Source organism: Aedes albopictus, chromosome 1 (genome assembly GCF_035046485.1).
Source record: "Aedes albopictus strain Foshan chromosome 1, AalbF5, whole genome shotgun sequence".
NCBI classification, from domain to species: domain Eukaryota; kingdom Metazoa; phylum Arthropoda; class Insecta; order Diptera; family Culicidae; genus Aedes; species Aedes albopictus.
Window position 1 is genome coordinate 301,687,943 of NC_085136.1, and position 25,432 is coordinate 301,713,374.

Sequence of the window (25,432 nt, forward strand, 5' to 3'; positions counted from 1 at the left end):
TTTTCCAAATCAATTTTTTTAGTTACAATGAAAATGACCAGTGCCGTCGCAAGCCTAGTTTTGGTGTCATGGTCAAAATGTCCTCGAAACAGGTTCCTCCAGGGCACATTCCGGTGGCCACGGGTTAGCCAGGGAGGTCACTGGCCATTGTCATGATTACTAAGGTGATGTACATGAAAAATCATGAAGATAGAGCCGTCGCAAGCCTAGTTTTGGTGTCATGGTCATAATGTCCTCGAAACAGGTTCCTCCAGGGCACATTCCGGTGGCCACGGGTTAGCCAGGGAGGTCACTGGCCATTTTCATGGTTACTAAGATGATGTACATGAAAAATCATGAAGATAGAGCCGTCGCAAGCCAAGTTTCAGTGCCATGGGCATAATGTCCTCGAAACAGGTTCCTCCAGGGCACATTTCGGTGGCCACGGGTTAGCCAGGGAGGTCACTGGCCATTTTCATGATTACTAAAATAATTGATTTGGAAAATCATGAAGATAGAGCCGTCGCAAGCCTAGTTTTGGTGTCATGGTCAAAATGTCCTCGAAATAGGTTCCTCCAGGGCACATTCCGTTGGCCACGGGTTGGCCAGGGAGGTCACTGGTCATTTTCATGGTTACTAAAATAATCGATTTGGAAAATCATGAAGACAGAGCCGTCGCAAGCCTAGTTTTGGTGTCATGGTCAAAATGTCCTCGTAACAGGTTCCTCCAGGGCACATTCCGGTGGCCACGGGTTGGCCAGGGAGGTCACTGGTCATTTTCATGGTTACTAAAATAATCGATTTGGAAAATCATGAAGACAGAGCCGTCGCAAGCCTAGTTTTGGTGTCATGGTCAAAATGTCCTCGAAATAGGTTCCTCCAGGGCACATTCCGTTGGCCACGGGTTGGCCAGGGAGGTCACTGGCCATTTTCATGGTTACTCAGATGATGTGCATGAAAAATCATGAATATAGAGCCGTCGCATGCCTAGTTTTGGTGTCATGGTCAAAATGTCCTTGAAACAGGTTCCTCCAGGGCACATTCCGGTGGCCACGGGTTAGCCAGGGAGGTCACTGGTCATTTTCATGGTTACTAAGATGATGTACATGAAAAATCATGAAGATAGAGCCGTCGCATGCCTAGTTTTGGTGTCATGGTCAAAATGTCCTTGAAACAGGTTCCTCCAGGGCACATTCCGGTGGCCACGGGTTAGCCAGGGAGGTCACTGGTCATTTTCATGATTAATAAGATGATGTACATGAAAAATCATGAAGATAGAGCCGTCGCATGCCTAGTTTTGGTGCCATAACTGAAATGTCCACGAAACAGGTTCCCGCGAGGGCCATTCCGACACCCGGGACAGGACCAGATCGTGTTGACCGGTTCCACATGTCCACTATCAGACGCGCATTATCCAGTTGGACATTTTTGCCGAAGACACCAACATTGTATCTAGTAAAGCATATAAACCATAATTGAAAGCGTTTGTCGTGTACTGAGTACACGACGCGACCGCTCGTGTAACTTTTTTTGATGCGACTGATGGAGGGTTAATTGAAGGGCTTTCTTTGCCTGCCATTGCATGAATTGGTATATTGTGAGGCAAGTACAATCACGGTGCTTCATTTACCGTTATTATCAAAAAAAATATACCATCAAAACCTGGAACGCCATTATCTTTCTTTATCATTCCTACACTTCTGGACAAATTTTTAAAAAAATCGTTAGACGAAATTTTGAGTTACGCCCTTTTAAAGGGCCTAGCCCCTAAAAAATCAGGGTTTCTATAGAAAAACATCATATTTCATAACGGAAGCATGCTTTTGCCAATAAAATTTGAAACGCCATTCTCTTTCTTTATCATTCCTACACCTCTGGATAAATTTTTAAAATAATCGTTAGACGAAATTTTGAGTTACGCCCTTTTAAAGAGCCTTACCCCTAAAAAATCAGGGTTTCTATAGAAAAACATCATATTTCATAACGAAAGCATGCTTCAAAGTCCCAAATAATAAAAAAGTATCATTAATAATGCTATAATTTGATACTATGCACTAGTATTGACGGCATTTTGTATAAAAATTAGCCATAACGCCAGTATAAGGGAAGTATTCTTTAACCTGTAGGATACGGACGTTGTTGGCTTCATTTACTATTATAGCCAGAACAATATACAATGAAAAACATAAACGACAGTTCATTTACTTTTTCACTTATATAGTTATTGCACACCCATAAACTGAATTTCAAAAATAATGTTGGTCAAATTCTTCAGTTACACCCATTTGAGGGTTGAAAGTACTTATAGTAGAATTATTATAAAACTTAGTTTCATTTAATCATGTTTATTCTTCGGTAACGTAGTTTAACAGTTAAATATAGATCTATCATTACAATTGATCATCTCAATCCTTATTTTTGTATGTTTATTAATTGAAAACGGCATTCACCAATAAAACTAACGAATGACAAAGGCGCATGTCATCGCTTGTTTTGTCTATAAAAAAGCAATACAAAAAACTTACGTCCCACGCTATGAATGGTAATTGATACAAAAACGATTGCTTCCTACATGTTTGAAAATACGTCCCTTATATTAGCGTAATGACCAATTTTTATACAAACATCAATACAAATAGCCAATACTAGCGCATAGTATCAAATTGTAGCGTTATTTATGATACGTTTTATTATTTGGGACATCAAGGCATGCTTTTATTATGAAATATGATGATTTTCTATAGAAACCTCGATTTTTTAGGGGCTAGGCCTTTTAAAAGGGCGTAACTCAAAATTTCTTCTAACGATTCTTTTTTTAATTTGTCCAGAGGTGTAGGAATGATTAAGAAAGAGAATGGCGTTTCAAATTTTGTTGGCAAAAGCATGCTTCCGTTATGAAATATGATGTTTTTCTATAGAAAACCTGATTTTTTAGGGGTTAGGCCCTTTAAAAGGGCGTAACTCAAAATTTTGTCTAACGATTTTTTTAAAAATTTGTCCAGAGGTGTAGGAATGATAAAGAGAGAGAATGGCGTTTCAGGTTTTGATGGTATATTTTTTTTTGATAATAACGGTAAATGAAGCACCGTGACAATGATACACTATGCCCAGGGAGTCGAGAAAATGTTCCCGACCGGAATGGGAATCGAACCCGCCGTCTCCGGATTGGCGATCCGTAACCTTAACCACTAGGCTAACTTGAGACTTGAAAGTAGCATTAGCGGTATTTATGGGGATACAGCAGAGCCCATTGTTGAATCATCGCCTCATTCAAGGCATCCTCTGTTTGACCTGCCTTGAGAACACACTCAATCGCATCCAGAAGTAGGCTTCGTGGCCGCGCAGTTAGGGGCGTCAATCGTCTGGCCGTTTTGTAAGCCTTTGAGTGTGGGTTCAATTCCCTCTCCCGGTTCAATTTCGAGTGAACCTTCGGAATATTTGGTCCTTCGAATGCCCATGACCGGTTTATATGGAACAACAGGTACACTAAAACCACAATTTATGCATGTTATTTTTATGCACTTTTAATTTATGCACCTTTTTTAAGCCCTGCATAAAAAGAGGGAAAGCTACTTAGAACCACTATTGTGCATGAAAATATTTAAAAATAACGGTAACTATTGCAACGGCGGCCAGGGGGTGTTTGTAGGGATGAACAAATGGAAGTCACACGGGAGTTTCAGGGGTCCCAAGGGGTTTCCGCGGGGTACCAGGAGATCTAAGGGGGGGGGGGGGGGGTTCGGTGGTCTGAGGGGGTTTTCCAAAGCATTTCAGAGAACTTCAGAGGATTTTCGACGGGTTTTGGAGGCGTTACGTTTTCTGCAGTTCCCGAGAGTCTCACGTGCGTTACATGGGATCCAAGTGGGTCTTAGAGGGATTCGGAGGCGTTAGGCAGGCCTTTTTGGGGGTTCAGATGCGTTGCATTGGGTTCGAGTGAATTTTATACGGATTTTGGAGTCATTTCAGAAAGTTTCAGAGCATTCTCGGCGGTATTTAGAGGCGTTACGGAAGCGCTACGAAAGAATTTCGGGGATTTCAGGGCGTCTTAGGTGCGTAACATGGGGTCCGAGGGGGCTCTATTGGAATTTTGGAGGCATTCCAGGATGTTTCAGAGCATTTCCGGTGTAATCCAGAGGCGTTACGGAAGCGTTACGAAGGAGTTTTCGGGGGTTTCGGAGCGTCTTAGGTGCGTTACATGGGGTCCGAGGGGGTTTAAGGGGGATAAGAATAGCACTACGGACCACCTGTTCCGGGGGTAAAAGCCCACCAAACAGGTAACCCCAATCCAAGGTGTCAGGCGACCCGTGCTGAGGGATGAATGGTTGAGGGGGTTTAAAATATGCTCAATCTTTAACGGAGCCCGTAGCGTGGGTAGATCGCCTTTTTGGGTTGCGTTGCGGTGATAGATCTACCAAACCGAAATCTAGTGTCGTCCTATTTTTCAATTTTGGAATATGTGTTCTGGTAATTAAAGGCATTATAGTATTTAGTCCTTGCTACTGGTGTTGTGATGACTTCCAGTCTTTGAATAAAACTAAGTTCACCAACTTTACTTTGCATATAGTTAAAAACCTCACCATCTGAGGCTAAACTCAATGCAAAGGATATCAAATTGGGTTAGGGATCCATGTATGTACTAACTCTTCAAAGACTGGAAAGTGCTAGCACGCAAGGAACATACTAGAATCCTTATTACTGAACACATGTTCCATTATTGGAATAGTATTGCTGCTAATGTTAAAACCCGGTTCTTTTTACTGGGGAGAATTTAGCGGTAAACAAGGGTGATGCTAGGTTTCCGATGCATGGCCAATTATCAGTGCTCTTGTTTCGTTTTCTATAAGAAAGAAATTTCTAAGAAAGCAAAACAAAAACTGTATCAAAATCGATACTTTATTGCCCTTCAATGGCAATTGAGTAATGCGACATGCACTACACTAAGGATACGGGTAATGTCACAATAGATCTAAAAACTGGTCGCAGTGACAAACCCGAACAGGAATAAAAAAAAGGGGGGATTTGGAGGCATTTCATGAAATTTCAGAGCATTTTAGGCGTTATTCAGAGGCGTTACGGAGGAGTTTTCGAGGGTTTCGGAGCGTCTCAGGTGCGTTACATGGGGACCGAGGGGGGTCTAGGATAATTTGGGAAGCATTCTAGGATGTTTCAGAGCATTTCCGGTATAATCCAGAGGCGTTACGGAAGAGTTTTCGGAGGTTTCTGAGCGTCTCAGGTGCGTTTCATAGGGTCCGAGGGGGTTTAAGGGGGATTTTGGAGGCATTTCAGGATGTTTCAGAGCGTTTTCGGTGGGATTCAGAGGCGTTACGGAAGCGTTACGGAGGAGTTTTAGGGAGTTTCTGAGCGTCTCAGGTTTATTACATGGGGTTCGAGAGGCTTTTAGGGGATCTTTGAGGCGTTTCAGGAAGTTGCAGAAGATTTTCTGGGACCCCATCCCAAAGTAATTTGAAACGCACCTGAAATGCTATTTGATTTAAAGATGTTCTTGAAACCCCCTGATACGACCCTGACCTGAAATATCTCGAAACGCCCTTGAAATGCCATCATACGCCTCTAAAATCTTTAGGAACGCCCTTGAAATGCACCTGAAATCTACTGAATTTCTCTGAAACTACTCTGAAATGCCGGCCCTGAAACCCCCTAAATTCTATTGAAATGCCCCTGAATTTCCCGTAATCCCATGAAAACGCCATCAAATCCTGACAGAAGGCCCTTAAAAGGCACCCAAAATCCACTGAAACAACCCCCCTGAAACGCCCCTGAAGCCCCTTGGAACCCCCTTTTCTGGGCTCTCTGGGAACATTATAGAACCCCCTCAAATGCCCAGGAGCAAGACCTGTTCTCACGAGCTATATTCCCTCATTAAAGCTCAAACTTAATTTATGCACAAATTTCCCTCATTTTATGCCATTTTTAAATTATGCGCATTTTTAATTTATGCACTTCTAGCTATGTGCATAAATTGCGGTTTTAGTGTACGACAATCTAGTGGAAAACATGAAGGTGTCATTCCTAAGGCTTTAGATAGGTACGTAGTTTTTATTCCGAAGCAAAGCAACATATTTCGTACTCCACTCAACAATCCCCACGTGGGAAAAAGCGCTGCTGCTCAACAGGATGCGGTAGCGGAGAACAAATCTGTAGCCTCCGATGATTCGAGACAAGATGCCAAGTCCCGATTGCGGTATATGGGAACTCGGACATCGCGAAGCAGCAAAACTGACAGCCAAATCAAACTGCTGGATCTGGAAGAGCAAAACGAGGAGACTGTGAGAATCTTTCTCTGTAATGATTATTCAACAACTGTATTCATTATTTGTATACACTTTATTACCGATACTTCAATATTACATACAATGATTCACACTCCAGACAACAATAACAACATCTCCACATATGACAGATACTCAATGTAAACATACACGCTAAACGTAATGAAGTAACACAATAATTTATTATGTGAATACCACAAGGTACCACATCTCGTTTTTTCTCCAGATCCGCAGCAAGGTCACTCCACGTTGTTTTCGCTTATAGTCTCCTCAGTTTATGAACGTCTCGCTTCAGTCTCACATCAGAATTAGTAGTACAGTCATCCATTTGGTCATCCATCTCTGCTCGGCATTTTGGTAAATTACTTGGCTGTTACTTATGGTTGTACCTAAAAAGAAATATTATTTTGACCCAAGTATTTTCCCAAATCCCAAAATATTTTTAATACTGAGTGTCAAGCTAAATATTACCTTTGCTGATGAATTAATTGAATTGCTTTCCTCTTCTCAAATGTTTTCAATCTAGTTGTCATTGAAAACATTTGTATACTGCCAAACATTGTATACTGCCTACTGATTTTTTTTTTTTTTTGACATGTCCTTTCATAGAAGAATCTCATACAAAAGGTATGTATATTCAGATTATTATTCAGACATTTTTTTAACTAATATGTCGAAAAAATTATCAATATCCATTAACTCGTTTTCGATCCAAAGTGTCCAAGTGTCATACAAACACTATTTCATTTTATGTTTTTCTAGCGAACTTCGCTGGAACTCGTTTCTTGTTCAGAATATTTTCAGCAGTTTGGCTTTATAGATTTTGTTTTTTAAATATCGAAGGGATTGATACTTTTTTTAAATCAAATCACGATTTCAAAAAACGTCACTTGTCCAAAGCAATATTTGTAATACTAGTTTTAGCTAAATAGTAATTTGAAAACTTGAAAACATCCAGTTTTTGAATTATATTTAATACATATTAAGAATATTAATATGCATTCTTTGTTTTGTTTTTCATGTTGTAATCCTATAATTATCTCAAATTCTTAATACATACATCATCGTCGCAGTACCAAATCGAAGTCACGCATTTAAGCACATGCAAAGTTGCAGTTGTGACGTAAATTTGAACCGGTTGCTGGTATTGCGCATCATTAAGCTACTTAAGAGCTGAAATTAGCACTAATCTAAATCGAGTTGCTATGTTTATAAGTAGGTTAAATATCAATTTTCGCACCGCCAGTCACTTCGGCTTCCAACAGAAAACGTAATCGTAGTAACCAATTATTATATATACAAAGCAATTTTCTCCAGATAACAAAATAAATCGATCATCTTATTGGAGCAATTTCCGACGGTTCACCTATATAGGTGCTCACTTTTTTAGGAATTATGTTTCCGATAATTTCGGAATTCTCATGATTTACCATTTACCTTTCAAACTGAATGAGTTTATTTTTACGGTTTGGTCGTTCAATAGGTTTACATTCTACGATGCATATTTCCCCGCATTAACTGGTGATTCGTGCTCAATCAAACCAATTTTAACATTAAAAAACCAAAAATTTGTTCCGACATCTTTTGGGTTCTGAACTGTAGGACTTATTTTAATAGTGTACCTCCAAAATATTGCAAAAATCTATGTGTGCGACACATGCATACAATATTTGCAGTTTTTTCAGTGTATGAAATCTAAAAATTCAAACAAGGTAACATGTTAGTAAATGGTACCTGTTTGCATTAAGGCTCAAATAACCATCATTCAGTCATCAGCAATCATCAATTATTCAAAGGCAGTTTTCTTACTCTAAGCCACAAAACCGTCATTGAAAATTATTTCACTGTTATCCAGATGGTGGCCAGAGTACAGTGATAAATTTGTATACCCATTGGTTGAGATTTCAGCGAGAAAACTGCTTTTGAATTTTTGCTAAACGATGATGGTTTGTTTCCTCTTAATAAGCTCGACTGAAAAACAAACCTCATAATCCAGCTTTCATTAGATATATGTATATATATTCCTGTAGTTACAGAAATGATTATCTTTATTATTCCAATATCTTGTGCTTTTGATATACTGTACGTTATTCTCCTCATTAATAGTTGCAATACTTCTTTAACTGATCAAAATTTCCCTAATAGAAAAATATGATACAACGTGCTTAACAACCCTTTCGGGCTATCATATTGATCATACATGGAATGACACAATCATTCACCCTATCAGCAGTGTATAATACATTTTTATTAGGGTTGTTTCTTCCTGTAAGGAAATTATTGTGCAGAATTTGTTGTTGAGCGTACTGCTGTACCTTGTTCTCTAACTTGTTCCACAGTTCTTGGCAAGATGGCCCACTCATTAGCAAAAATGGCACTATATCCAGTGTTAGGCAATCATAAGTCAAAATGCCCCTCCTGACCACACCCGATACATTTTATATTCAAGGACTTCAGAAGTGATTACTCAAGAACTCACTGTACTTGAATCGCATTAACATTTAGTGGCATTCAATAGGTTATAAATCACTTTTTACTCGAATTCCTGAGAGACTTCTAGTTAAGCCGAAAAGTTCATTTTTTATTGTTCGATTTTTTTTTAATATCCAATTCAACTAGCCATTTGACTAGCATGATACTTAACAGGTTAGTGGTTAGCAACTGCTCTGAATATGTCGTCTAGCTTCAACGAATGCTTTAACTGTCATTTTGACTTCCTATCTTGCAAACTACCAAGACAGTTTAATTATTCTCACACATTGATGTTAATTTTCTTGAAGTTACATTTTTAGTCTTGTAAGAGAGGACAAGGCATTAGTTAAATCATGTCTTCATGTTAATTTGGTTTCAAGAGCCAACCATTTTACGTCTCGTAGACTTATTATACTTTACTGAGCTATGATAACTTCAATATATATCAACTGAGGTGGGTCCACAACAATCTCAGTATCTGCTCAGTTATATTCGCATTTGGAACATATTCAAATACTATTCGTTCCTGGTTTTCTAGTCACGCTCAGCCTAAAGTTTAGTTTTGTCTTTCGCCTTCTCAGCTGCAACTTAATTGGTGTGAAATTTCATTTGTAATGGTTAAATTTATCTATAAAGCCCAGATTGGAGTTCAAGAGAAATCGCTCAAGAAACTTCTAGATTCCTGGCAGAAACTTTCTACGGTGACTACCATTTGAACTGTCATTTCTTCGCAACTGCGAACTGCGATCGAAGAAAAAACGGTTTCTGTAGCGATTCAGCCAAGGAATTTCCCAAGCATCAAGATAGGCCGAGAAATTCCTTCTGATCTGCAAACAGCCCTTAAATCTGCGTTGGCTGGCAATCTGTTTCTTACGAAATTTACGACACTGTTGCGTTTTTAGTACTTTAATTTTTAATAACACAATTCGCCTTATACGGCTCTACAAAGAATCGACTATATCTGCCTTGCAGGTCTTACCGCCTTCAACGGCATTTCCACCTTCAACGGCTTTTTCCGCCTTCATCAGCTTTTCACTCTCCGACGGAACTTTCCGCCATCGACAGTTTTTCGCCTTAGTCGGCTCTTTCCTGCTTTTGAAAAGTCTTTCCGCCTTCAACGGCTTTTCTATCTGTAATCCTTTCCGCCTTTTACGGCTATTTCGAGAATGTCGCCTTCATTAGCTTTTATCGCCTTCACTGGCTTTTAACAACAACGGCAAAATTTGATTTCAAAATATTGTTTCACCTCTACGCCTTCCTCGGCCATCCGGTTAACAAATTAATGCTTCATTCATCATTCAGCATTTAAGTCTAGATTTAGGACAACAACCCTATTCAACGAGTATCAATATCACAATCAACAAAACTTGGATTTTCTTCACAGTTCTTTATTTCTTTATCTGACAATAGTGATTGTCATCGATTTGAACTAAACAATACTGATCACCATCAAAATCTCTCACAGGTTGATTATTGTCATTAGTCGAAGGTACAAATACATTGTTTGATTCAACAGTTAGTATTGTCAGATTTCTTGAAACGTAAACACCGCGCGGTCGTTGAAATGTTTCAAAAAGGGGCTTTGCAAAAAAAGTTCACGCGGTCTATTGTTTTTGAAAGGAACAGCCGCACCGTAGGAAACGCCGCAATGTTACTCCCCATAAGGATGAAGTAAAAAGGGAGTGAAAACCGCGGCCGTACCTTTCGGAAGCGGTAGGCCGCGTGCACTTTTGTGCACATCCCTCAATACACAATATTTACCTTTTTGATTCCAATGTTGAAATTCAATCACAAGTCATCACCTGAAGGTCATCACCACTCTGCATGCACCACACACACCACTCATCTCTTTCTTTTTCCAAAGACAACACTTCCCGAACCGAAATTAAACTAATTTCACATGCACTGTTCACCGTTCTCGTCGCCAATGTGAGAATCTTTCTCTGTAATGATTATTCAACAACTGTATTCATTATTTGTATACACTTTATTACCGATACTTCAATATTACATACAATGATTCACACTCCAGACAACAATAACAACATCTCCACATATGACAGATACTCAATGTAAACATACACGCTAAACGTAATGAAGTAACACAATAATTTATTATGTGCATACCACAAGGTACCACAGAGACTACTGAACTGCGTACTTCCATTGAACGAGAAGGGATGGTGACTGAAAAACAACTTGCTGAAATGCAAATTCTACATGACCTAGCACTGAAGACTGAACAGTGGAAAGCGGAATTCCTGAAGCGGCAACGAGAGCGCGGTATGAGAAAAATCAAGTTGCAGATCGAGTATTTCGAGCAGAACGAATACGTAGTACACCAACGTCTCGGAGCACGTTGTAGACTGGCTTACTCAGTCCGAGCATTCCAGACCAGCCAACATAGGCAATGCGTCACCACTCGGCGTGTGGAATGCTTTGAACTCCGGCATGCGGGATATGTCGGCTCCTGCCGTTTGGAATAAAGCGCCATTGGCACAAATAACGTGACGGCATTCGGCGCAAGGAACGCATCGGCACAAGATCCTTCTATGAATGAGGTTCTGTCTCAAGCTTTTCGAGCACTACAAAGCAAGAACTTGCGAAAATTGCCCCCTTTTTCAGCGACGTCACGGAGTGGACAGTTGAAAACGTCTTCAAAACGTCTACATAAGAGTTCCAGCTGTCAGACCGCGACAAGCTACGACGTCTGAACCTCGGTCTGAACAAAGGCTGTGGAATCGCTGCTTACATCGCCTGTGATTATGAAGCAGATTGTGCGAATGTTGAAGTCTAAATGGGTGGTGGCGAGCCGACTGGAGGTACTGAGGAACCTGGAGACCATAAAGAAGAAGAACATCGAGTCCTTCCGTGTTTTTTTACAATGCGGTAATTGGTATCCAGGTTGCGATGATCAACGCAAGAGCGGGTAACTACCTTTTGAACCCCGATCTCATCTCGCACCTGGCTGGAAAACTACTGATGTGGGTTGGTATAAGGCCGCTCTGATGAAGGAAGCAGTCGTCATCAAGTTCGATGCTTTTTCTCATTGGTTGGAGGATGAGATGAACAACCAAGGGGCTGTCCATTAATTACGTACGGGTTTATGGGGGGTGCAGGGGTTTGTGAAAGCTTACGCGCCATACAAAAATATTCAGGCTTTCATACAAAAAATCTTACAAGAAGGGGGGGGGGGGGGAGGTGGTGTCAAAAAATCTAGAAAATTCCCTTACGTAATAAATGCATAGCCCCCAATAAGCGAGTATCAACCCTGTGTTCAGCGCTATGAAACCCAACTACCAGCCGAAGCAGAAGCCGATAGTGCCTCTGTGCTCGGCAAGTTCTCAATCTGGCCTGGACAAATGCGAGCAATTTCGTAAACGGGCGATTGATCAACGTCGGTCTGCTGTAAACTCAACTCCTGCAAGATCTGCTACATCTACCTGAAGTCCAACCATACGAAGAGGAACTGCAAGTCCGAGAGAAGTTCTCCATCTGCAAAAAGAACCACCACGAACTGGTCCAGGCCGACGAACCAACAAGGGACTCGGGGTTCAGCCGCACCGAAGCGCCTAGCGGTGATGAGAATATCTGCAACGTCAACGGCAAGAACGTAAACACGCTGCTCCGAGTTGGTGGTGTCGAGGAAGCATTTACGCTTTTCGATTAAGGATCTTCGCTCTCGATGATGGATTCTGCTGTTACAGAGAGTATCGGACTGCGAGGATCGGTTGCTCCGGTGACCTACCGTTGGATAAATGGGAACCTGCATAAAGAGGAAAAGTCGATGATGGCCTCGTTCCGTATTTCCGGTTTATCGGAGCAGGCGAAGTGGTACAACGTGAATATCATCCAGACGGTATCGAGCATCACACTGCCCGCGGTTAAATTCGATATTGGTAAGGGTGCAGCAACTGTACCCAATGATGGATGAAGACAAGCTGAGTGCGATTCAAAATGCATGCCCCTGTATGCTTATTGGATCGAATAAGGCAGGTCTGATTGTGCCGGTGGTGAAAAACTCGCTTGAAGGTTTGCAACTGTCTCGATGCCACCTGGGGTGGACGATCCATGGCATAGTTGACCCAGCCGGTGTTGGGTTGGATCGAACAATCATCATGCGTTACTGTACTCCGAAGACGATGACATCGAGCTCACCACATCACCAGGTCTGAAGTAGATGTACAAAGCGGAAGACTTCGGGATGTCTGGACAATCAGTGAAAATAGCCGATGAAGATCAGCGTGTACTGGACATCATGTACCGTATTATCACGCAGCGTGGTGAACGTTTCGAGGTCGGCCAGATTTACAAATGCAACAACTTCGTCTTCCCGAATAGCAAACCTCAAGTCCTTCGTCACCTTCAACCATCGAGAAAAAGATGGATTCAAATCCTCATTTCGCTGATCGGTACTGTAGGAAGATACAGGACTTTTTCGACAAAGGATACGCTAGACAACTGGGGCCTGAAGAGCTAGCTGAAATCACGAAGACCTGGTATCTGCCACATTTCAGCGTAGCGACCGATGTGAAGTTCCGCTTGGTAATAGACGCCCGAATGAAGAAAGTTGCCTTCGTTGCGGAAATACGGGAAATGTTCCATCAAGTCCTTATCCGCAAAGAAGATCAGTACTCTCAACGTTTCTTGTGGCGTGGCATGAATGAATCACATGGATCCGCCGAATGTGTACGTGATGCAGGTGATTATATTGGGCGCAGTGTCGTCGCCGTCGTTGGCACAGTTCATCAAGAACTTCAACGCAAATGAGCACTCTGTCCTGGCATTGAGTAATCTGTCCTAAAACAAGACTATGTTGACAACAACTTCGACTGTGCGGACACTGACGAAGCGGCCATCGAACTTGCCCAACATATTATAAAAGTGCATGATCATGGCGGATTCAAGCTGGTGAAGTTTCTCTTCGAATTCTAGAGCCGTGTTAGACAAGGGGAACGATGTTCGTGTTCTCGGAATTAGATGGAACCTGTCGTCCGTTGAATTCGTATTCCCGCTTGTGACAAGGCTTGCATGCGTGATCTACACGGTTCACCGGCGCAAGGACAGATCACACCTCAAGCAACACACATGGCCACGAAACAGACACGGCAGCGCAGGTAATGGTTGCGCAGTAAGTCCTAGCGACTTCTGTGCAGCCCTTACATGCGCTGCCGTGACTATTTTGTAACCATGTATGTTGCTTGGAGTGTTGCTCTGGTGTACGCCAAATCAAGAGTAGCGCCCTTGAAATCGCAGACTGTACCGCGGCTAGAGCTCCAAGGATGTGTTTTGGCAAGCCAAATTATTGCGGTTCTTCGGAGATCATGGTGGATATTACTCGGACGTACTTATGGACCGTTTCAAATATCTGTTTGAATTGGCGGAAGTCAAATCAGAAGCTGACGGCCCATGTCGGAGCTTGTGTGGGTTCCATCGCAGCTCAACGTGGCGGATTCAGCTACGAAGTGTTTGAAGCTTGGCAATACGCGGGTATGGCTGCGAGGTCCAGACCTTCTCGTCCGAGACAGTGCTACCTGGCCGAACGATGAGCCGCTGGAGATGTAATCCGCAGTGTTCGCAAATTTCCATTCCGAACTCGGCTTCAAGAAAGTGGTCAAGCAGCAGTGCTGCACGGCGTTCAAGGAAGAATTGATTGATCTACCCGTCATCGCCAGGTTCTCTGATTTCAACCGATTGATGAAGTCAACCCCGTAGTACCTGAAAATAAGGAAGCTGTTAGTATTGCTACAACACGAAAAGCGATTAACAATTACTGTAAGGGACATGGGAGAAGCTGATAAGACGTGGAACAAGAAGGTTCAGTCAGAGGCCTTTGAATCCGTACTGCGCAGCCGGAAGACGTCAGGTTACATGAAGAGTACATACATACATACATTTATTTGTGCAACATCACATTTAAGACAAGACATAATCAACAATGGTACACCACAGTACTCGGTTTGTGGCTGCCGCTCTCTATCCTCGATCGCGCCCAATGCTCGCCAGGTCCCGCTCCACCTGATCCGCCCATCGTGCACTCGGCGTGGAGCACGCCTTCTTGTGCCAACCGGATCAGTAACAAACACCAGCTTTGCAGGGTTGTTGTCCGGCATCCTTGCAATATGCCCTGCCCACCGTATCCTTCCAGCTTTGGCCACCCTCTGGCTGCTGGGTTCGCTGTAAAGTGCAGCGAGTTCGTGATTCATCCTTCTCCGCCATACACCTTTCTTCTGCACACCGCCGAAGATCGTGCTTAGCATGCGTCGCTCAAAACTCCAAGTGCTAGCAGGTCCTCCTCGAACATGGTCCATGTCTCGTGTCCGTAGAAGGCCACCGGTCTTATTAGCGTTTTGTACTTGGTGCATTTGGTGCGTGGGTGAATCTTTTTCGACCGCAGTTTCTTCTGGAGCCCGTAGTAAGCCCGACTTCCGCTGATGATGCGCCTAAGGATCCGAGGTAGACGAATTCCTCCACCACTTCGAAAGTATCCCCGTCTATCGTAACATTACTATCTAGACGGATTCGATCGTGTTCAGTTCCGCCTACCAGCATGTACTTTGTTTTTGAGGCATTCACCACCAGTCCAATCTTTGCTGCTTCGCGTTTCAGGCGGGTGTACAGTTCTGCCACTGTTCGAAATGTTCTGGCAATACACCTAAAATAATTTAAGTCTGAAATGTAATCTTACATAGAACGTGAGTCGAATGACTATAGGTTAAAGACTCACGAAAATAAATAAATAACAACAACAACAACCTATGTCGTCCGCAAAGCACATAAATTGACCGGTTTTTGTGAAAATCGACCCCGGGCTGTTGAGCCCGGCTCGTCGCATCACACCTTCCAGAGCGATGTTGAAGAGTCCATCACCTTGTCACATTTCCCGGCGAGATTCGAATGAACTGGACAGTTCACCCGCAACCCTTACGCAGTTTTGCACACCGTCCATCGTTGCTTTAATCAATCTAGTCTGCTTCCCGGGAAAGCCGTTTTCGTTCATGATTTTCCGTAGCTCTACGCGGTCGATTCTGTCGTATGCCGCCTCGAAGTCGATGAACAGGTGATGCGTTGGGACCTGGCATTCACGGCATTTGTGGAGGATTTGCCGTACGGTAAACATCTGGTCCATAGTCGACCGGCCGTCGATGAAGCCGGCTTGATAACTTCCCACGAATGCATTCGTTTTCGGTGATAGACGACGGTAGATGATCTGGGATAGCACTTTATAATCAGCATTCAAAATAGTGATCGCGTGGAAGTTCTCACATTCCAAATGGTCGCCTTTCTTGCGAATGGAGCAGATTACCCCTTCCTTCCACTCCACCGGTAGCTGTTCGGTTTCCCAGATCGTGACTATCAGCCGATGCAGACAGGTGGCCAACTTTTCTGGGCCTATCTTGATGAGTTCAGCTGCGATACCATCCTTACCAGCGTGCCTATGTTCTCCACGCTATTCAGGTGTTGATCGAAGTGCTACTTCCACCGTTCGATCACCTCACGTCCGTCCATCAAGAGACCTCCGTCTCTATCCCTGCATATTTCGGTTCGCGGCACGAAGCCGTTGCGGGATGCGTTGAGCTTCTGATAAAACTTCAGTGTTTCTTGGGAACGGCACAGCAGTTCCATTTCTTCGCACTCCGCTTCTGCCAGGCGACGCTTTTTCTCCCGAAGCCGTGAAGAGTAGCAGTCGTCTAAAAACTTATTCGCCGTTTCTCCAAGAGGGAATCATCCGGATGTGTGGCTGTGTCCTAGACGAAAGCAAGCCGTTCGGAGTCAACAATCCAGTGATTCTCCCAGATGTTAACCCGTTGTTGCATCTGCACCGGGAATCAACTCACATGGCTTGGTATTTTAGTCACTGAAGTCAGTACAATCCCAGAGTATAAGCCCCAGATATCAATTGCTCATATTCAGTTCTTGCGAGTCTTCTTTGATTATAATAAATGAACTGCAAGCGCCGCCGCTTCCATCATATGCAATAACGAGCCAGTTCAATTTTTCGAGCATGAAATGACCAACATTCAACGCAGACAGAGAACGGGGTCTGGCTTGTTTATTATAATGTGTGATGCAATGACTCTTTTCTTCCGTCTGTCCAGCCCGCCTGTGGTAGACTAACTGACGGACGGATTGTTCCATTGCGCCGCCGCCGCCGCCGCGCCGGTCTCAGTCACTGTAGATTCCTCCACCAGCCAAGAAGCGGAGATGAATTGAGAGACCGAGATGAAACGAGAAATTCCCGGAATTATTACATGAAGATTTATTTCCCGTACGTGCTTTCCACGAATCACGAAAAAGTGGTGGAATGAAATTGTAAGAATAAAGCTATTCAGATCCGGGGCTTGGGCTGAGGTCTTCGAATTAGGGGCTTGTTGGAGGTCACGACGAAGACGACGACGACGGCGATGATGATGACGAAGACGGTCGTTACGATTCGACGGTTGTTGCTTGGGATTGATCACCGTGTGGCGCAGCTTCTCTCAGAACAACAGTTGCCATCCCCGCCGTTGTTGGTATAGAAGAGATGTGATTTGAATTTCTATTACCGACCGGCTCTAGGTGGAAATCTTTTTCGTCTGTTGGTCATTGGGTTGTTGGTAGGGAAGATAACAGCTTCTTTGTTTGTGCTTGTCACGCGTCCGTTGATCGATTGGGGCTAATTGGTTTCTTCGGAGGACACGCGCTAGGTGGATCGACGGAGTTTAATAACAATAATGGCATAAGTATTGGGACAGCCGTTCCTTAAAAAAATCAAGTGAATAGAAACTCTATTCAATTCACAATCCATGATCTGACTCCAGGATTACCTGAAAATTTGGGTTTTATAAGCTCGAAAAATTGATTCATTGTTGATGTACCTTCATCTTCTTCTTTATAGCTCGACGTTCGCATTGGAACTTGGACTGCCTCGCTTCAACTTCGTCTTCCACACTTATAAATTGAAGAGCTTTCTTTGCCTGCCATTGCATAAATTTGTACATTATGTGGCAAGTACAATGGTACACTATGCCCAGGGAGTCGAGAAAATTTTCCCGACTGGAACGGGAATTGAACCCGCCGTCTCCGGATTGGCGTTCCATAGCCTTAACCACTAGGCTAACTGCCCAACTAACAATCACTCATTTTACAAGCACCTTTACGACGAAATGATTCAGCATGATGCTGAATAACATTTGGATAATTTTCAGGCACAACCTTGGTCAGGTTTTGTTCACACAAATTTGGAGAAACTATAAAGCTTAGTGTTGAGTACCAGCTGAACTGTTTGTTGTTTAATCGTTTTACAACTATATAGTAAAGTTGTTATTCGGCTTTAGCAAAAATGATTAAACATAAATAAAATACAATTTTTTTTCAATTTCCTCGAGAATTTATGATTGGAACTCAATGCTGTGAACAAATATTGTGAAATAATAACTACACATAAATTTACCTAAATCCAGATTCGAACTCGAGACCCGTCGATTGCCAGCCGCATGTCTTCCTATCTGCGCCATCCTGGAGATGATGAATTGCAGCGCTCAAATCAAAACATAAACTTCTTGTGGTTTAATAATGATTAGACTTCGACTCCTATTCAGCAGTGGTGAATTAGCACAGACATTATTATGGTTAGCGACTGAACAACAGCATAGTTCAGCTGTTGTTCAGTTAAAAACACGTGTTTTTTATCGTGTACTCTGAGTCGAAGTATGAAGAAACGAAAGCGCTTATTTGACTTGTGAAAAACACATTATACAGATACATGTGCTAATTTTTACATAAACTTAACAAGAAGCATAAAAAAGTCTTGTTGTAAAGGAATTACTACGAGTCGAATAAAAATCTTATTAAACGCTTGAAAAGTGTTTAAAATTATCATTGTTAATACCAATACGAAAAGTTGAACATTGGCTACCTTTTCAATTGAAATAGTATTTGAACAGCAATGTGTACAGCATAATTTTAGTCCAGCTATAATTACTAAAATACAGCAACAATTCAGCATGCATGCTTGTTTACGGCTGGCGATTGTTAGTTGGGTGGAGACCCAATAATGTACCATGGTCTACCATGAAACCCAATAATCTCTTAGAATAGCACTGATTTAGCGCTGTATTCACCTTCGCCACTGATTTTAAAACCTAATCATCTTTCTGAGTTATCTGTCAATTGTTGGTAAAAGTTCCTGGATCGGGAACCGAACCGAAAAAGTATTCTCACACCAAATCTTCCAAGTTCTCATACCAACAATCACCAATTTGTTCTCGAACATTATTTTCTGATCAATGACCAGCACCTCTCAGTCGCATCATAAAGCCAATTTGTTTTACGGCCATCGAAAGCGATGAGCAAGCAATCGTCATTTGATCAGAGTTACGACCACCATCATCTTCATCGATGTGGTAGAGGCTTGGGTAGCCAGTCAGTACTCGGCGATCAACCACCGATCGTCAGAGATCAAGACGAGTTGCAGAGTCAACCTCTCCGATACAGAACGGATCTCACCCGTGGAGAGATCCGCCGAACAACGACGACGACGACCTGACTGCGGCACATTCATAAACACGCTATATTTATGATAATTTTTAATTGTAAGTAGCAACAACTTGGGACAAGCATCATAAAGACAAGATAATTTTTGCGTTTTTTCACCCATGTATCGTTTCATTTTCGAATCAACCTACCGAGTGCGCCTATATAAAAAAAGAGAACGATCGTGCCGTGCCATGCTGGACCTGGACGGTTGGTGTAGTTGCGGAGCCTGAGATTTTCGCGTTCACTCTCGGGATCGTCTTCCGTTTGTTGCTCCGGTTTTCGATTTTTATTTTTCTTCTCTGTCGCGCGCTCGTTTCACTTGACTCGGCTCTTGGTTGTTTTCAGTTTCGTTCTGGTTTTCGGGCTTCTTCCGACGACGGCGACCAAAGCGACGACGATGTTCATCAAAATCATAAGTGGAGAGAGGTTCTCATGTGTGTAGGTATGCGCAGCACACCAGCCATCAGAGACAGGGACGAACGAGCGCCATGGGATTTTTGTTTGTTTTGCTAATTGAGCTTATCGATTTTATTCGATCTTATTAGCATGAACGAGATCTTTTAGATTATCAGGTGTTTCTTTACGAGCGGGTGCGATGCTGGGCTGTCGCTGGCCGTCGTGGTGGAAAAAATGCTAGTCCTTTGCGAATCTAGAACTGTTAAACTGTAAGGTTAAAACGGTAGACCCAGATAAAGAGTTCTACCCCATTTGGCATAATGCCGATTGGCATAATACGAAAAACAGCCTACTTGACAAGAATGTGCATAAACAATGTTATGCCAAATGACCATTATACCAAATAGTCGTGCAAAATGGCTTTTATGCATTAAAAAAGACACGGACATCGTCTTCAGCCAGAGGCTGTACAGACTGAATGAAACTTAACATTAGACAACGGACACACGGAGCATGTACCAGTGGATACGGAGAAAAAACTATCCTCACGAAAAGATTCATCGCTCGTGAGCGGGAATCGAACCCTCACCCCATAGCATGGTGCGATTTGAAGCTTGGTGACCTCAACTACACGGCTGCGAAGCTCCACGCTTTTATGCATCAATGGTATTATGCCAAATTGCTTTTATACCCATTAGGGGTTATCCAATAAATACGTCACGGTCCTAGGGGGGAGGGAGGGGTTCGTGATAATGTGACAGGCAATGTATTAAGTATAGGAAACCCCCGTACGAAGGGTCTAACATTCCCAATTTTAGCGTGACGTACTTAATGGATGCTCCCTTATGCCAAATACGATAGAGCTTCAACCACTGTTTGTTTGACTTGAGTTACTTTTGCTATTTTACACGCTCTACTTACGAGTTGAATTTTTGTTTTGTGTACGACGAAGACAACCGCACCGAAGCTGCAGCTAGCCAAGTTGTTCTTCATCACTGTTTATGCACAGACAGGTTCGCAAACCTACTGAGTAGATGGCGGTAGTGAGCAAACGTCAAACAGGAGCAAAAACGATGCGAGCGCCTTGAGCGAGCGATTTGCGAGCTACAGAATATTTGAGTAATCCGTTAAAAAAGGAAACGATGGGAAGTGAGTAGAGTGAGACGTCTGTTTGTCTGTGGTTTATGTTTCACTTCTCAGATTCACTTGTTGATCTAGGGTAATTGTTCCCTTCGTTGTGGTAGTACCTAATGTTGCGGTAGTGGCAATTGAGCACTTTTTCGACTGAAATGTTACCAAAAGGCATTTTTAATACATAGATGTATTATGCTTAAATTATGAGATTGCACCATTTGCGTGCTTAAGATTTGCCCAAAAACCTATTTTAAAAAAATATTTTCCTTAATTTTTTTACTGCTGTGTTCCTAATGTTGCGGTATTTCATATGATTTCAATGGGATACCGCAACAATAGGAACCAAAATTAAATTTTACCTCCATAATAGGAACAGTGTGCCTAATGTTGTGGTAAGCGATTTATGATCGAAAACAGAGAGAAACGGTAGTTTTTATATTTTTCCAAGCAAATTTGGATAGAAAACTACCAACTAACGTTTTGCAACCCTTCATTAGATGGTACGATCATTGGTTTTAAAATGAATTTACCTTAATACCACAACGATGGGCACACTTACCCTAACCATCAATTCACAACCCACAAAAGCTCTGTGGCCATTCAAAGTTGGATTTCACTGATGAAGAATGCAGCAAAAGTTGTAAAATTAGTTGAATAAATCACTTTTTTCTCGTTGGTAAAATGTACACAACAAGTTCTCTTCGTCTAGGGAGGAGGCAAGCAAAAGTGTGCGTGGATGTGCTGCATACGAAACATCGTATTTCACAACCACAGAGAAAGATTCTTCAGTGCACAGTGGTGATCTTTTTATTTTATTCTTCAATCACTATATGTATCTATAATTTACAGCTCTTTTGTCCACTAGGGCACTGCGTGAGCGATTCTAGTTGGAAGTTGTACTTTCACTTTGTACAGCACCTAAATGTTAGAGTCCCTATAATTAGAGTCTGGCGGCCTGTCACTTTCGACCGGAGCCAATCGAGCATGACGTCACAGACAAACAGACGTAACACTATGATAATTCCCATCGTACTTCGATTTGACGATCTTTTTCAAAACTTGATAGTTGGCCAACTACCCACCTGTGGCGCTCACATCGTTTTTGTTCGAGTTTGACGTTTGCTCACTACCGCCACCTAGTTGATGGTCGGCCAAACTTAGTCATTTTAGCATTGGGCGAATATGTTTCCGTGACTATGATTTGAATCGAAAAATGTTCGAAGTGTTACGTCTGTTTGTCTGTGATGACGTCATAGTGTCCTCACCGATAAATGCTACACCGTGATGTCATGCTCGATTGGCTCCGATCGAAAGTGACAGTCCGCCAGACTCTAACTAGACTGACTCTACTAAATGTATTCCATTTTAATTGTTCTAGGGTAGAAGCTTCAGTTTCGGCCAGCCCGGAGTTTTGGCCATAGTGCGGTAATCAGCCTGTAACGATCTAAATCGGCATAAATTTATTTTTTACTAGTAGATTCTAATATAATACAGTCGACTCTCCACAACTCGATGTTCTACAACTCGATATTTTCTATAACTCGATGGATTCGTCGGTCCCTTCATTTTTCCATATACCGTACTCTCCATAAGTCGATATTTCCATAACTCGATGCTTCCTTTGGTCGATGTCACAATTAGTATAAATTTACCTCCATTACTCGATGTTAACTTGAAAATTAAGTATAACCAGTGCATAATAAGCGAAGTATGGCTAAGAAATCGTTTGAAGTAGTTTGCAATTGATGAATACTTGAAAAGACGAAACCATAAATATTGATGGCTGATGATCGAAAATTATCACTTTTTATGTCATGCACTACAGTCCCAGAGACATACCAAATTGGACGAAAAGTTTCGCGTCTAAACTAATAGTTTTTGCTATATGTTAAGGAAAGTTTCTTCATATTTTTGCACATTGGCTTCAATATTGTAAAATTAGGGTGGTCCAAGTTTTTCGCAAACTACAATATCTACTATTGATTTTTTTTACAGATAGAACAATGCAGTGTTCTACCAAGATGAAAAGCATATAGTTCCAAACAACTTCTCCGAAACAAAAATCGAAGTTGTATCTCTTATGGTTGAACCAGATATAAATTTCCAAAGTAAGAAGCTAGGGTGACATCAAAAGCGGTTTCCTTTCAATAACCTTTTATTCGCTGCTTTCTTGTGACCACTTTATTTCAAGCTCTTTTAGTCGATATTCTACATTTTCCTAAAGATAGCAGAGTACTACATCTTCTATAAAAAAAGTTTTCCTTTTCTTTTTTTGACTACCAAATATTTCAGAATAGCGCCAGTGGATTGGCATTTTTTTTGGAACCAAAGAACTTTTTCCACTATTAAAAGATAAAAATAAAAGCTTTTTAATTGTACTTTATATTTAGAGATTAAAAATGCCCTTGCATCGTTCTGAAATATCAAGTGTCAAAAATAAACGGGTTTTTAGAAGAAACCCCTGAAAAACTACAAATTGAGGGCATACAGCTTAGCTGTCTTTGAGAAACATGTTGAATATTTAAAGCTCTGAAAGTGCTCGGAGCAATGATTTTGCGAAAGCCAGTCAACACAACTTTATTTAAAGAAACCCATTTTTAGGTGTCACCCTAACTTTTTTTAAAAGAAGAATATCCCTTGAACCATAAGCGATAGAATTATACTTTCTTCGGCAAAGTTATTTGGAATCAAGTGCTTTTCAACTTTGTAGAACATTGAATTTCTCTATATGGACTAACTAAAAAGTTGACGATGTGGTTTTGAAAATTATATGAACCACCCTAATTTTACAATATTGGAAATGTCCAAAAAATGAGCATGAGCATTGGTGACCGTACACTTCCTAGTTGCTACTCCGTGATTGACCAAAACTAGCGGAATTGCACAGAGAACCAACAGATGGGGCTTGGGATTAGCCCAGCATCCTCAATGTATACTTCCCAGAACTCAAATTTACATGGGTCAATAACGGCGCCGGCCACGTCCTTACGGTCAACCGGGGAAGGAAAGGAATGCTAGTTGGACAACCGTTGCTACTAGAGGTTGTATATACTACTGTGCCCTCCACAGTTGTCACGGGAAGGATTTTTTTGTTAGTTGGGAGGGATCATTAGTTACATAAATCAGGATTCACTTTGGTAAGCGATACGATCCATGTAACCGTGAGCATACACAAAACACACACACACACACACACACACACACACACACACACACACACACACACACACACACACACACATAGAATTGTGCCACCTCACAGTTTGGAAGAATGGTGAGACCTTGAATGTTATTAGTGAGAGTTTTAAGAATGTTTTGTGAAAGAAAACAAATGAAAAATGAAAAAATAACCTTGCGTCACCTCGCAATTAGGAGAACTGGTGAACCTATATACGATGTTACTTACTTTTGATACTATGGTCTCTATACATTGAGACAAAATTCTTTGCCGACACCAAAAGTGATGGACTGCTCAAACACAGGGCAAAATACTAAAACATTTTGTAAGGCATCTGCATTATATGTATAGAAATTTTCATTGAAAAGAGAAAAAAAACAATGGATGGCTAATACTGCGAACTTGGGCCGACACTTGAAGTTCTGAACTTTACAGTGCTTTTTGCGTAAATACAGGAAAAATGGGTATAAGTATACACAAACAGATACAGCGATAATTTTCCAGATGCAATCTTGGACATTGATAGAAACAAAAACCATGTCGACACTTACATATTGTTGACGAACTATACAAATTCAATGTAAGAATATTGAACAGATACATACGTATATATAGACATTTTCATTGAAAAGAAAAATAGATTGCTAATACTGAGATCTTCGGTCGACACTTGAAGTGACGAACTTTACAGTGCTTGTTGCGTAAATACACGAAAAATGGGTATAGGTATACACATATTGGAAATGTCCAAAAAATATGGAGAAACTTTTTCGAAGACAGCATATTGTAAAAACTAATATTTTAAGCGTAAACAATATTGTCCAACGAGATACGGCTTTGGGACCACTGTGCAGGGTTCATTTTTTTAATTCGGATATTGAATATAGAATTTCTACCTCAAAACAGTGGTTTTCGAGGTTTTCGGTTTTGATTTTTTTTCTCCCGATATGTTCTATAACTCGATAATTCTATAACTCGATGGTCCCTTGGATATCGAGTTATGGAGAGTCGACTGTATGATGATTACGGGTGTGAAAACCACACATTTTAATTAAAAGCTGGAAGAAAAAAATAATTTTCCTTAAAAAATCAGCTCCCATATATCTATTTTGGCCAGGGTGCTTCTAATTTGGCCACTCCCATAAGAAATACACGGCCAAAATAGAAACCAAAGCTGAGAATATGGCCAAAACTGCGGCAATACTTCTATTTTGGCTAGTGCCAATTTTAATATAAAAATCAAGTATTAGCTTGATTTCTGCATTTTTCTAATAATGTATAGATCGAAACATTTCATTTGACACATCGGTAGTTTTCATTGAATTATTGTTTATTTTAATAAAAATGATTTCCCTTGGACTGGCCAAAACCGGTGCCCGCACCCTATATCGAGCTGATTGCCGTTGCGCTGCTTTCACTTTCCACCCTATCATGGTAGAATGATGATCACGAGGATGTTGATGTG

General features: G+C 41.6%; 1 protein-coding gene and 1 long non-coding RNA gene across 2 annotated transcripts in view; one reads left to right on the forward strand and one right to left on the reverse strand.

Moving 5' to 3' along the window:
• Positions 1–25,432, forward strand: part of LOC134285723 (GATA-binding factor C-like) — a 663,267-nt gene that overhangs the window by 458,248 nt on the left and 179,587 nt on the right. The gene's annotated exons all lie outside the window — the stretch shown is intronic.
• On the reverse strand, positions 6,306–10,885 carry LOC134285720 (uncharacterized). The gene is made up of 2 exons (XR_009996575.1): positions 10,503–10,885; positions 6,306–6,658 (listed from the first exon to the last, which is right to left on the reverse strand). It is a non-coding gene; the product is annotated as an uncharacterized LOC134285720 (long non-coding RNA).